General features: G+C 50.4%; 1 long non-coding RNA gene across 4 annotated transcripts in view; it reads left to right on the top strand.

Moving 5' to 3' along the window:
• The window catches only part of LOC144768848 (uncharacterized), a 263,369-nt gene that overhangs the window by 134,969 nt on the left and 113,830 nt on the right, over window positions 1–14,570 (top strand). The window contains exon 1 of one of the 4 annotated variants that reach the window (XR_013598641.1): window positions 9,783–9,933. The exons of 2 other annotated variants lie outside the window; for them this stretch is intronic. This is a non-coding gene — a long non-coding RNA (uncharacterized LOC144768848). Of the gene's footprint in view, window positions 1–9,782; window positions 9,982–14,570 lie in introns of those variants that run through there. One more of the 4 variants, XR_013598644.1, reaches the window with a different exon arrangement.

Below are 14,570 nucleotides of genomic sequence, written 5' to 3'. Positions count from 1 at the left end.
TCTTCCGATACCGCCACAACCCCGGCATACAGTTTTATTGGATTTTATAGTAGAATTACCTATAACCAAAGCAGGTTATACTACCATCTTAACAGTGGTGGATCAGTTTAGTCGTATGGCCCATTTCATTCCATTAAGGAAACTTCCCTCTGCATCCAAGATGGCCAACACAATTATGTCTAATATCATTCATCTACACAGTGTTTCTGCTGTCATACTTTCCGATTGAGAACCACATTTTACTTTGCAGTTCTGGAAAGCTTTGAGTAAAACATTAAACATGGCACTTCATCCAGTTATCATCCAGAAACTAATGGTTTACCTGAATGCACAACTCAAACTGTAGAACAATACATACGTTGTATGTTAGCTGATAGTGAACATGAATGGGTTGATCGCGGGGGCGTGGCTTAGCGCGCAATGGAGGAAGACGTGCCCGGGTAGAGCTCCTGCCTGAGCTCCCCTACCCCGGGTCATTTCTCCGGCCAAGACTATCCTGATTGGCCTGAAACTGCTGGCGGATCTGCCCGCAACCCCTGACAACACACAGGCCGAATTTTGTAAGGATCGGTCGCGGAGCTCCGCACCGAGGCTGGCGACGCCAACACAGCCGGCCTGACTGCGATACAGCTGGGGACGAGATTACGCGAGGCCGCGGCTTCTCGCGGGCTACGGGGCCTTACGCTGCGGCCCACCAGAGACGACCCGACAGCTAGCGGACACGGATGGCGATGGGTGCATCGACCCTAGACACAGTGCAATTGTAGCCCCCACATATCAGGCCCCGAAGAGCATCGGTGGGGACGACGACGGACCAGAGGCAGCCGGAAACCGACGCGGATCGAGTTTGGAGGAGACAGACCTGCGGGAGCGCGGAAGAGTGAGGGCGAGCACCCGCCTCCCGCAGACACAGCTTGGGCTGGGACACGAGAGGGGCGCAGCGGCGCCGAGGAACGAGCGGAGCCTTCTTCCTTCTCCCCCTCCAGTGCTGCACGCTGCCTCCCGCCGACATCACAGGCCAGGGACCATGGAGCCTACGGGACCTCGCGGTGGCACAGTGAGTAAACGGACCGGGGACTCCCCCCCCCCCCCCCCCCCCGTGGAGGGAGCTGCACACCGAGGGCCGCGGGGACTTTGACGGGCCGTCTGTGCCCCCACACACCTGCAGCAGCACTACCCCGAGAGACGCCCTAGCAGTGACGACTGCCCTGGTGGGACCCGGATAACGGCTGGGTGCGGCGGGAGACATTCAATCTCCAGAACCGGCCTGGTGCCCCAGCCTGCTGCAGCATGCGACCCGCCACACCACAGGCCCCAAGCGCCTGATTGTTACACGCATTGCGGGGCTGCCACGTGGGGGCTGGGGGAGTGGGTGAGAACATGAGGCCTAGCGGCGCGATTCGAGACACCTAGACACTTGAGTGGGGAGCACACCCTCGGCGGGGGCCTGACACTATTCGGAGTGAACCCTGCTTCTCCACCACGCCAGGGGGCGGCAGTGCTAGCGGACCGGCACCGTCGATGACGCCCTGATTATCCACATTGCCTGACACACTACAGACGTGGCCCAATGACTCGCCTGCTACCCTGAGCTCAATTGGACAGACGGAAGCCTCGCTACTGGCACTGCCTGTGCACACCGCTTGCCCCATGTCTGGAGGGGTGATGACACGTACCGGAACGGGGAGTGCATCGGTGAAGGGGAAGACAACAAAGACATCATCCAAGATGGACGCTGACCACGTGGCGTCGAAGCTGGACTCAGTTCTTGCAGCTATGGAAAGGATGGAAGAGTCCCTCCAGCAGACGCGCACCTCCTTGGAAACTAGAATAGACAGTGTGGCAATAGACCTGACTCACCTCAGGGCTGACCACAAAAAACTGCAGGAACGCACCACAACGCTGGAAGGCATGATGCCATCGCTGGAACCGAAGGTGACCCAGTCAGACAAACACATACAAGATCTCCTTAACCGCGTGGAATTCTTGGAAGACCGAGCGGAGGATGCAGAAGGGCGGGCGAGGAGAAACAACATCCGCCTGGTGGGTATTCCGGAGAAATGGGAGGGGATGGACCCCACGCAAAGAGTGGAGGACTGGCTGCGAGAGCTGCTGCCAGAAGACACGCTGTCGCCCCACTTTGTGGTGGAACGTGCCCACCGAGTGCCAACGAAACCCCTCTCTGCCGGCTCGAACCCCAGGCCTATTATCCTGCGAGTCCTAAACTACAGGGACCGAGATGCGATCTTGCGGGAAGCAAGGAAACTAGGCGAGATCAGAATTGACAACACCACAGTCATGTTCTTTCCGGACTACACTGTGCAAGTGCAAAGGCAAAGACACTCCTTTTTGGAGCTGAAAAGAAGACTGCGACAGGCCAGACTTCAATACTCACTGCTCTTCCCTGCCAAACTACGGGTGGTGGCGAAAGATAGAACGCACTTTTTCATGAACCCTGACGAAGTTGGGGCCTGGCTTGATGAGAACATGCCCGACGTACCCAGGCGAGCACAGGGGACTGCTACCATGGAACGCGCACAGGGAGCACGACGGCGCCACCGGCGCAGAGCTCCCACACCTCCCCGAGCCCGAGAGTCACCGGCTCCCTCCCCATCTACACATGAGATGCTACGAGGACAACGGGACGCTCTCCGCAGTGTAGCGGAAATCAGCAACACTCCGGCTCCGTCCCCTGCCCCGAATACCAGCCCGGCGCCCCTCCCGAGCGATGATGAGGCAATCTATGGTTTATCGGACTCCCAGCACACTGACGATCTCCCAGACGTCACTCCTCAAACTGCCGACCTATTTGGCTGAACTAGTCCAAGTAGTTTCCTGCTTCCATGCACCAGAGCGGCCATGACTACGCAAGTGCTCCATGGACCCCCCTTCACAAGTAACGACCTGCACAGCTGTGCACTGCTGGACCCCGATCACCTTCGAACCCTGAACCCTAACCAGGTACTGTGATTACTGTATATACACGGCCCGACCGCCCACTGCCACGAACTAGACGCCTACTCTGTAGCATTGTACATGCCAGCTGACACTATCTGGGCCGTCCGGGGAAGTAGATCTCCTCCCGGAAACCTCGCCCCCTCCACTTGATGCCTGAGAGCGACGCCGGCTTCGCACTGTGAGACGAGACCCGTGCAACTGCCAGGCAGCAGCGGCCTCACCACCCTACCCGGGAGGGATGCCGCACACCCTATGGACCACATTGTACTTTCTATTATTATAGCATAAACCACACGATACCCCCTAGAACTGTATAGTTTGCGAGCTCAATTGAGAGTTTGGACGGCGACATGTTGTGCAGCCGACCTTTTGGCATTTCAGGTTCTGTTGCCATGTTGAGGCTATATGTTTCCCCCCTTTCCCTACCCTTCTACACCACTGGAGATCACCACACTCTGTACTGAGACCTTGGAGCAACTATGTGCTGGGGGCGGGACCCAGGGCCCGGTGGGAATCACTGCTTGAGGATCTGACTCACGGGGGGGCTGGAGGAGCTTACGCATACGGAAACTATGTCTGAGATACGAATATGCACTTGGAACATCAGGGGAATGCACACGCCAGCCAGGCGTTACCAGATTTACTCATACCTAAAACGACACAAGATAGGCATCGCACTGCTTCAGGAAACGCATTTGAACAAGACAGAGGTCCTAGCACTACACCGTAAATGGCGTGGGCAACTATATGCCACGACCTACTCCTCATACGCCCGTGGCACACTGATATGGGTCCGACCTGGAACCCCCTGGACAGTTACAGACACTACGATAGACCAGGAGGGAAGGTTTGTTGCGGTACAAGGCAGGCTAAATTGGCAACAGGTAGTGCTGGTATCACTGTACGCCCCAAACACTGAACAGGGAGTCTTCCTGGCGCGCCTTTCCACGGTGATGGCGACCTGGCACGCAGCCCCGTGGCTACTGGGTGGAGACTATATTTGCACACTAGACATAACGATAGACCGCTCCTCTCCGCCTCCCATAGGCGCGCCGACACGTGGAGCCACGAAGGCGCTGCTGGAGTGGGCAGAGCAGTGGGGCCTCCATGATGTTTGGAGGTCGCACAACCCTGGGACACGGGTCTACTCCTATTACTCAGGCGCCCATGACTTGCATGTCCGTCTAGACAGATTCATGGCGTCCACTGAACTCCTACCCCTTGTGACCGACACATTATACATGGGCCGCACGCATTCAGACCACAACCCACACTTTTTATCTATGGCTTGGGACCGCTCGCGCCCCCCCCATACCCACCTGGCGACTACAACCAGCGCTCCTGCTTGACGCTGCCTTCCGCGAATCCCTCCTTACACACGCTTCCCAGTACTTTGAAGACAACACGGGCACGGCATCCACCCCCCAGGTGGAGTGGGATGCCTTCAAAGTAGTGATCCGGGGACACTGCCTGAGGACACAGGGCCACATGAGACAACAACTAGAAAGTGAACTGACCAGGCTAGAATCTGACCTGCTTGACAGGGAGGGGGAGGCCATTGAAGGTGGTGCTGACTCACTGCAGGGGGCGCGCGCAGAACATGCGAGCCTACTGGAGCGACTCCGCGACATCAACTATGCAGCGCATTCGGCGAGGACACATCACCTGAGTGACAGACCTGGCAAGTTACTGGCCTGGCTGATTTCACAGGAGACCCGCTCGACCCCAGTGGTAGCAATACACGTAGAAGGGAAGGGCCTATTGTACTCGCAACACCAGATTCATGATGCGTTTACCGGTCACTATGATGCACTATACCGCTCCCGGCTGCTGCACCCACGCCCGGACATTGCTGACTACCTCTCCCCTCTGCAAATGCCGCAGCTGACTACTACACAACAGGACGAACTGGGAGCCTCGCTTGAACCTGATGAGGTACGCGAAGCAATCTTTAACCTATCTAACGGTAAATCCCCGGGCCCGGATGGGCTCCCGGCCGAATTTTATAAAGCGGGCTCGGATATACTCATCCCAGAACTTCTGAGAATGTACGCTGCAGCAGCGGAGGATGCAGCCTTGCCCTCAACGTTAAATGAAGCAACCCTGATCTCCATCCCCAAGCCCGACAAGGACTGCACACAGATGGGCTCTTATCGCCCCCTAGCACTGTTAAACACGGACTATAAAATACTGGCCTCCACACTGGCCCGGAGACTGGCCCCCTATGTGCCCCGCCTGGTGCACCAGGACCAGAACGGTTTTGTCCCGACACGCCACACCTCCCACAATATCCGCCGCCTTTTCCGAATACAGGAGTATGCTACCCAACAGTGGCCCAGAGCAGGATGCCTGATATTAGACCTAGAGAAGGCCTTCGACTCGGTTGAGTGGCCGTACTTGGGAGCAGTACTGGAAAAGTTCCAACTGGGAGGAGGCTATGAAGCCATGGTGGGCCTGCTGTATGACAAACCAACAGTCCGAGTCCGCACGGGCACACTGCTCTCGGACGCCATTCGGGTACGGAGAGGCACCAGACAGGGCTGCCCCCTGTCGCCTCTATTGTTCTCCCTGGCCATGGAACCCCTGGCCACAATCCTCAGGACCCAGGGGCTTGAATGGGGGATTCCACTAGTGGATGGCCTACATACAGTGTCGCTGTACGCAGACGACTTACTGCTGTACGTCAGAGACATAACCGACATCCCTGCCTCTCTGGCCGACGTCTTTCGGACCTTCGGAGAGATGTCAGGCTTAAGAGTTAACTGGTCCAAATCGGGGGCTTTTTCCTTTAGCCCGGACACGCCCGAGTGCGACGTGTGCCTAAGTGGAGGCAGATTGCAGTGGCATCCCACTACGTTCCACTATCTGGGGATACGAATATATCGGAATCCAACAGACATCCTAGAGGGGAATCTCCTGCGGGCCATTGCCTCGGTTCGGGTGCAGATCAAATTCTGGAACACCCTACCCCTCAACGTACCGAATCGTATAGCACTTACCAAAATGATAGTACTGCCTAGGCTGCTGTACTATTTCGCCAATATACCCACGTACGTACCGAATAAAATATTTCGAGACCTGGAGATTATGCTGCGTAACCTCATCTGGAACACGGGCCGGCCCCGCGTAGCGCTGACCAAACTCTACATGCCAACAGAGCAGGGAGGCCTGGCGGTTCCTAACATGGAACTGTACTACCTTTCGGCACAGATGCAATGGGTGACGGGGTGGCTCAGCGGCAAACATCTCGAAGATACTGCCTCAGGCACTGCTGCCTAGACGCAAACGCAAATCTGCAGGCTGTTCCACCCGATAACCCGAACTCCCTGCCCCTCACAGTTGCACCTGGCTGTGGGGCGCAGATGCTTCCTGCGATGCCTGCGGCTCACCCGGGCAACGACGCCATATGCCCCGATACTACCCATACTAGGCACTCCAGGACCGGCGGACGCACTGACTGTGACTCGATTGGCAAGCTGGACGCAGGCAGGGGTGGACACTCTGGGAGACCTATACACTGACGGAACGCTACTCACCTTTGCGGACCTGTCCGCTAGCACGGAGCTCCCAGCTGGCCAGTTCCTGCTGCACGCGACTCTCTTACGCACACTTACTGCATCCTGGGGCGACATGACTGTAGAATTGCCGATGCATAGCTTCATGCAGTATCTACATGTCATGGGAAATGGCTCGCATGTCATCCATTGGTTGGCGCAGGCCCTACAGATGCACTCGCAGCCATCCACGTTGTCACTACGGGAAAAGTAGGTGACAGATAGGGGAAAGGCCTGGACTGATAAAGAATGGGCGATGATCTTAGCTGGACCGACATATATCCCACGCAACCCTCGCTTCAAGGTTATTCAATTCTACATCTTGCATCGAGCTTATCTTACACCCGACAAGATAAACAGATACTTTACAACAACTGATGCCGCTTGCCCGCGCTGCTCTCTGAATGGAGCAGACCTTCTACACATGCTGTGGCACTGTCCTGACATACACACATACTGGGACGAGGTAGTAACGTTACTCACACGCAGCACTGGCGAGCAGATACCACACACATGGGAAGCGTGCATCTTGGGGTTGTACAAGCGCACGAGACTTAACAAAGTGCAGACGCGCTTCTGGGACATGGGGCTCATAACGGCCAAACGCCTGCTTACCCGGCATTGGAAGGCTGCGACCCCCCCCCACACTCGGCACTGGCGCGCCTCCTTTACTAACTGGGCTCGCGCGGAGAGTACGGTGCTCCTTCGAGAGGAAACGGCGGGGCTACGAAAGTTCCCTATCGCTCAGCTCTGGGACAACCTCCTCAAAGCATTTCAGTGCACCTGCCAGGAACAGGGGATCACTTGAGATAACAGGCTTCATCGCCCTTGCAATGCCAATCACCCCCGGGAGCGGACGCGGCCCTGTCCCCCTCCCCCCCACCTCTTTAGATCTCACGACCTACACTGACGGATACAGACGCCTATAATTCTCAGATCTACGCCAGACGCCCACACAGCGCCGCGCACCCACTGCTGCCCCTGCCCCAACCCGCCCGCGCCGACTGTAGAAGCTGATGGGGAGACGCCCCCCCCCCCTTTCCCCCCCTCCATACAGGAGGACGGCCACCACGTCAACAGATGGCACCAACGCCCTGCGAAGCGCTAGCTTGCACCCTGACTATACCCCACAGGCAATGCCTGCCAGCCCCAGCTCGGGAACGACAACCCCCCCCCGTTTCACACTTCACACTACAAGATGCCCTGTCACGCCCCGCCCCGCATTTGCTGCCACATATGAGACCCGTGACGATCTCTCTCTTTCCCCCCCCCTCTCCTTCCTACCCCAGGTTTTCCCCGCCATAGTATAGGCATCAGGGACGGTTTGTTTGCTGGTCATGTTCCCCGACCAGACCCACTTCTTAACCCAAACGAGGACACTAGAAGCAACATGTCACTATCAGGAAGCGATACCCTATTGCCCTCAAGCTATCCACACTTTGCAGAGAAACAATGACAATTACGCACCGCGTAGAGTATTAAACGCTGCCGCGTCCTCCGTAACCTCCCAACACCAACACTGGGAAGACATGCAGACATCACATTGCTGGCCATCTGAGCCTTGATCGAACGGGCTGCAGACTAACCCTGCCGCACATCATTGCCTGTTACTATGCCTCAGTGAGCTATACCAATATGTATCTTGCCTATTCACAGACAGCATTACGGACACGGGTATGATGAAACACCTAATGCTAATCCCCCCCCCACCATCGGCTAACCGCAACTGCCTCTTGGGCTATTTGCGGGGACCTGGGAGATTGCAATCACGGCACTAATGCTGGGTGAAAACTGTATAGCTACTCTTGACAACGTAAGACAAAATTACAAGATCTATCGCTTATGTAACTAGATACCAGATGACTGCAAATGCGTTTACATAAGATTCACTGCGGACCCCCGGGTTGCCGGCTAAATGGCTGTGTCATCCAGTTAGAGGTTTCTCTGATTGTTCTCTGTTCGGCTGACCCCTGTGAGCCGTTGCATGTATTCTGTGTGATGCAAACCTTCTGCATAATAAAGGTCTTCTAAAAACCAAAAATAAAAAAAAATGAATGGGTTGATCGCTTGTGAGCAATGGAATTTGCTTATAACAATGCTGATCATTCATCAATAGCTATGTCCCCATTTTTCTGTGCACAAGGATTTCACCTTAAGATATTCCTTGGTTCTTGCAGACAGATACACTAGATCTTACAGTACATAAGTGTCATAAAAGCGTACATGAAATTCAACAACAAGCTCATTATCATCTAGCTCAAGCCAAAGAAACTCAGAAAAGTATAGCTGATCAACATTGTTCACCAAAACCATTGTATATACTTGGTGATAAAGTGTGGCTATCCAATAAACATTTGAAATTGAAAGGATCAAAGAAATTACTTCTTCGGTTTATTAGCCCCTTTTTGACTCAAGAGATCATTAATCCTGTAGCAATGCACTTACAATTACCAACTACATATTGCAATCATCCAGTTTTCCATGTTTCTTTATTGAAACCGTACCATCCTGCAACCAGAAGGACTAGCTTAACCACAGCTATCGATATAGATGGAAAATTAGAATACGAGGTACGAGCTGTCTTAGATTCAAAAGGTATTCGAGGTAAATTATACTATTTAGTGGATTGGAAAGGGTATGGGTCAGAAGAACGTTCACGGGAACCATTAGCTCACCGCAAAACTGCCCCTCGATTAGTACGATCATTCCATACACGGTATCCATCCAAACCACGTCCTACTCCATCAGTCGTAGGGGGGATTTTGACGGGGGAGTACTGTCACGATATTAGCCTTTCAGCCTCTCAGTCACCCTCTTCAATGTCACATGGTTTTTCCACAAACAAAAACAAACCCCTGTCCCGTGTCCCAGCACTGCCAACCTAGGAGGTTATGTGTATATGTGTTTACTGTTATAATGTGATGCAGATTATACTGTGTTATAGTTTTTTACTGGGGAGGGGAAAATGACGGATACAGGAATTGTAAACGAGATGACTTGCACTGGAGAAGAGAAAGTAACCGAAGTAGGAAATACACAGACTGTTTTAATTGCATAGCAGGAGCGATCCATAAAACTGCAATCTATAAAATACCAAAGACGGACCTGAATAAGATATCATGACTCTCGGTGCCTGTTCCCATGCAAAGCGGCCAAGTCCAATTCATGCTCATAGACAGACATGGGGACGGAATGACGTAGGAGCGTCAAAGCCGTCATCCGCATCCACACGCAATGGTGGTCATCTTGGGTGTGGCATGACTATTTAATGCCACACCCGTGTTCTAGAAAATGCTTCGCCTTCCAGGAATCCAGGAGGGAACAAGTAGAACACTTACCTGCTTCCTGTTACTTTGGACTTCATCTCCACAGCAACGGAAAGTGACCTTCGATTTCCTTGCTTCTTCCTCTCATTCATGAGGTATGCTGAAACACGATAAGAAACCATTAATTACGGTATCCAACGCAAGTAAGAGTACTTTTGAATTACGTTAATTTTTAGAAACACATTATTTTGGGAAAAGTGAAACAATTGTTGAAAACTTCCCAAATCCAGAGTTTGTTATTGTAGTTAGCCAAGTATTTATAGAAATAGAAGAAAAGACATTGTATTCTAAATCATCTGGAACTTGGATTGTGAAGAGACATTGGCTTGTAAAAGAGACATTATGTTCTGATTCTTCTGGGACTTGGAGTGTAAGTACAACAAGGCAATCTATGCACATACTTTAACCTATTGAGTACAATTGCTGCATGTCTGTGAAATAATTTATATATTGTTTTTTGTGTATTGTGGACAACATCTACCCTAAATGGAACCACCATCATCTTAACCACTAGATTCGCAGACCATTTGTCTTCCTCACTACAACTGCAAGGATAGCATTAGTTGATCGCAGGTAATTGTCACATAGGGTGAGAAATTAATGTTAAAAAGGTACAATACAGAAGAACCAATCCAATGCTTGTTGGCCCATGTAGGCAAACCTAAAAACCAAAAAATAGCGTATAAGCTGTTGCAGCTCGTGCTGGTGCTGGCCAGACGTGGAATAGCGATAAATTGAATGGGACACAGATGCTTGGACATCCCGCATGGTTACGGGATGTTAGGGAATGTGCCCTAGCCGAGGAAACACACATGCAGTTAGCTCGCAAAGATGATAACTTACAGGCAGCCCTCATGGAGTGGCGCCAGTTGTGCGGTATGGCCCTCAACCCGGAAGGGGATGATGGCATACAGAGTGATTCAACATCTAGTGGGACTGCCTCAGAAGGGGGGGGACAACCGGGATGGAGTGGACTTGGGGATCTGAGTGTAATGAATACCCCCTGTGTTGTGATATCCTCATCTTAAGAATTGTCACCATGTAACACATGATGATGCACATGTTCTGATTCTATTTTGTTTTGGTTCTGTTTAGAACCTGATCTGGCAGTTGAAGCTGGATCGAGGTCCGTGAGTGTTGTAATTTATACTACTGCAAATAAACTACATTTTAATCAACTTATACTGGAAATTTACTTTAAAACACTGGCGACGAGATGAAAACATAGAAGAATTCAACCCTACACAACATATTCTGGAAACGAACTTAGGCGCAATTTTGAATTTTTTGCCATCCCTATTTCCTCATCTGTTCTTGATTGAAATCAACATGGACTGAGGTGACAACGGGAGGCGAGGCATTTAGTTGTTGACCTCGGCAGGTGTCCTCTAGCGATCGCAAGTCTCCTTGAGTGATCGTTTTCCATAGTGTGGAAATTCATGGACTATGAGATGCTGCTGACCTGCGATCCTGCTATCTTTTAGAGAGATGTCAACGGCTTGAAGTTCATTTGACTGTGATGGCGTATGTGAAACCTAACAGTCACTCCGTATGCATTCTAAGAGTTGACAACTAGACCGCACATCGTCATCGATCATTCTCTGTTGTTTCTACACATCCGGTTTCCAGCACGTCATGACGTATTGACGCTATTAGCCATTTTGACTGTGGAATTTTTTTTTTTTAAGGTTAGATTCTTTATTTTGCGGTTGCCGCACACACGGAACATTGCAGGTTAGCCCTTATTCGCGTGTTTATTGTGAGAAGATAACTATTTACTTGAGACTATATTTGGAACTTCACTAGCTAACAAAGCTATTACGATACGTGTATATTAATTCATGTCGTGAAGATAAGGTTTACCAGGAACTATGTTATCGGAAGCTTGAAACTTAGGGGTCGATTCAGATTCGGGCCAAAAAACGTCTGTACGATTTGTATCCGGAGCCCTCTCCGTACGAATCGTACCCGTCCGTCCGAGTCGCGAAGTACGATCCGTATTCCATGAATCCGTCCGAATCGTCGCGATCCGTACGTATTGCAAGGCTGAAACCGTGAACCGCACGACTTGTACACATACCGTACGACTCGTACACATGCCGTACGACCCGAAGAGTACGATCCGGACCGGGGTATGAGGACGCGATTCGTACGGTCCACGTCAGGTAAGGGCGAGTCGTACGGAAAAGCACACAAACACATACACACCGTAAGGTCCGTACCCAACATAATCGCAGGGGTACGCACAGTACCCCTGCGATCATGGGGTGTACGAGCCGTACCCCCATTGTACGATCTGTGTATGAGCCGTACCCCCATTGTACGATCGGTGTACGAGCCGTACCCCATGTACGATCGGTGTACGAGCCGTACCCCCATTGTACGATCGGTGTACGAGTCGTACCCCATGTACGATCGGTGTACGAGCCGTACCCCCATTGTACGATCGGTGTACGAGCCGTACCCCATGTACGATCGGTGTACGAGCCGTACCCCCATTGTACGATCGGTGTACGAGCCGTACCCCATGTACGATCGGTGTACGATCCGTACACCCATCGTACAATGGGGGTACGGCTCGTACACCGATCGTACATGGGTACGGCTCGTACACCGATCGTACAATGGGGGTACGGCTCGTACACCGATCGTACAATGGGGGTACAGCTCGTATACCCCATGATCGCAGGGGTACGGTGCGTACCCCTGCGATAATGGGGGGTACGCACCGTACCCGGGGGAGCCGTTCCGTACCTGTTTCGGCGCAAACTCTGTTTTTACGGCTGTTTTCAGCTCCCGTAGAAAAAGGGTCGTACGGTGCGTACCCGACACGTATCGTACTTGCTGAGTCATAAAAACCAGCCGCGAACCGTACAGATGTCGCGTACAGCGGGTTCCGAGGGAAAATCGTACGGAGATTAGAGTCGTACGGTGTCTTGTACGACTCGTACGGAGTCCGGCTCCTGGTACGAATCGTACTTCGTCGTACGTACGGGACGTTTACAGGTACGATTTGTACGGGGAAAAAACGCTCCGTACGACGATTCGGAGCGCTTTTTACCAGATCGGAATCGACCCCTTATTGTGCACATAGTGATGCACACTCTTAAACGTTTAGAAAGCATAAGTAGAAAACAATGGAATGGATGTGCGCACATTGATGCACACACTATTGTCATGTGACTATTCACAATTGAAAACGAAATTGTTGCTACTTACAAATATTTATACATCCTTCATTATATTATGAACATTGGTTGGTAAAATCTACTGTACCATATTTGGAAGAAACACACCATATATATATATATATATTTTATCCAAGTATTGCATATATTTATTTTTAGGTATTTACATTTATAATGGCAACTTCATCTGAACCTCCGCATTTTTTGTCTGAAAAAGGTGAACCTGTACTGCCATTGAAGAGATGGAAATTAATTTTCGACTTATCTCATAGCCATAGGAGGGGAAAAATGTTCTGCATGTCGCATATAAGCAATTCTTCTACATAATTTAGGTTTTGAAGGGAGATGTATTTATGAAAGTCCCCAACCTAATTGAAATTGGAAATGAAACTGGTGAGTCCAGTAATGTATATGACATGTCTGTTTTAATGCTCAAGAAACATTTTGGTTCACATATTAATGTAGTCTTAGAATCCAAGGCAAGACGCAGAAAACATCCAGTTATGTACATTAGCTCGTACATGTGATTTTGAGCATTTAATTGATTTATTGAAAAGAGATCAGATTGTTAGATGCACAAATAATGTCAAGGTACAGGAAAAATTATTGAGCAAAAATCCTAATTTAAAAGATGCTGTCACTATTATTGAAGGTATGGAAAACACTAATATGTGGGTACGTGAGATGCGTGATGAGAACAGTAAAGATAGTTCAGGTAAAGAAAATGGTTCTTCAGAGTCATCAGTCAATGAGGTATTCAAGATAGATAAACAGGGTGACAAAGATAGCGAAAAAACTGGATCTCTTGTGAATAAGGATGTGGAAAAGAAATTTAGTAAAAAAAAATATACTCAGAATGATACTAAAAATGGTAATCCTAAATGTTTCAGATGTGACAGTGAAGGGCATTGGACAAACAGTCCAGGGTGCTTTGCGAGATTTGCATTTGTGCATAAATTGTGGCAAAAAGGGACATTATGCTCGAGTATGTCGTAGACTTAAACAACAAAATGTGAATTATTTATGTGATGAAACTAAAATAGTTTCTAGTGAGGATGGGAGTGTGGATGCTGATCCCATTGAGATGCCTGAATGTGAGATTTTAGTGTGTAAAAAACAATATTTGTGTTGGCAGATTCGGGATCACCCTATACAATGATAGGTGATAAAAATTGGGAAACCACATTTGGTTGTGAGGACATTGAATTGTTACCTTCAGACATTAATCCTGTAGGTTATGGTTGGGTAAGAATTGATGTTTTGGGTTATTGTGTTAAAAAATTCAATTTGATGATCGTGAGACTGTTGGTAAGATTTACGTAGCAAAGAGGAGTGACAACCTCCTTGGTTGGAGACATCAGAGGGATATGGGAATTACACTTTTTTTAAAATCGTTTTTATGAACTTTTATAGCAAATGAAAAAACTTTCACGATACATCATTAGCAGTAAGAGATGATACAACATTGCAGTCATGCTAATGGGGTGTACACTATAATCTGTGGATCTACGGATTAGGGACATGAGGCCGCTAATGACTGATGC

This window comes from Lissotriton helveticus, chromosome 7 (assembly GCF_964261635.1).
Source record: "Lissotriton helveticus chromosome 7, aLisHel1.1, whole genome shotgun sequence".
Lineage (NCBI taxonomy): Eukaryota > Metazoa > Chordata > Amphibia > Caudata > Salamandridae > Lissotriton > Lissotriton helveticus.
This window is presented reverse-complemented; position numbering and strand designations above follow the sequence as displayed.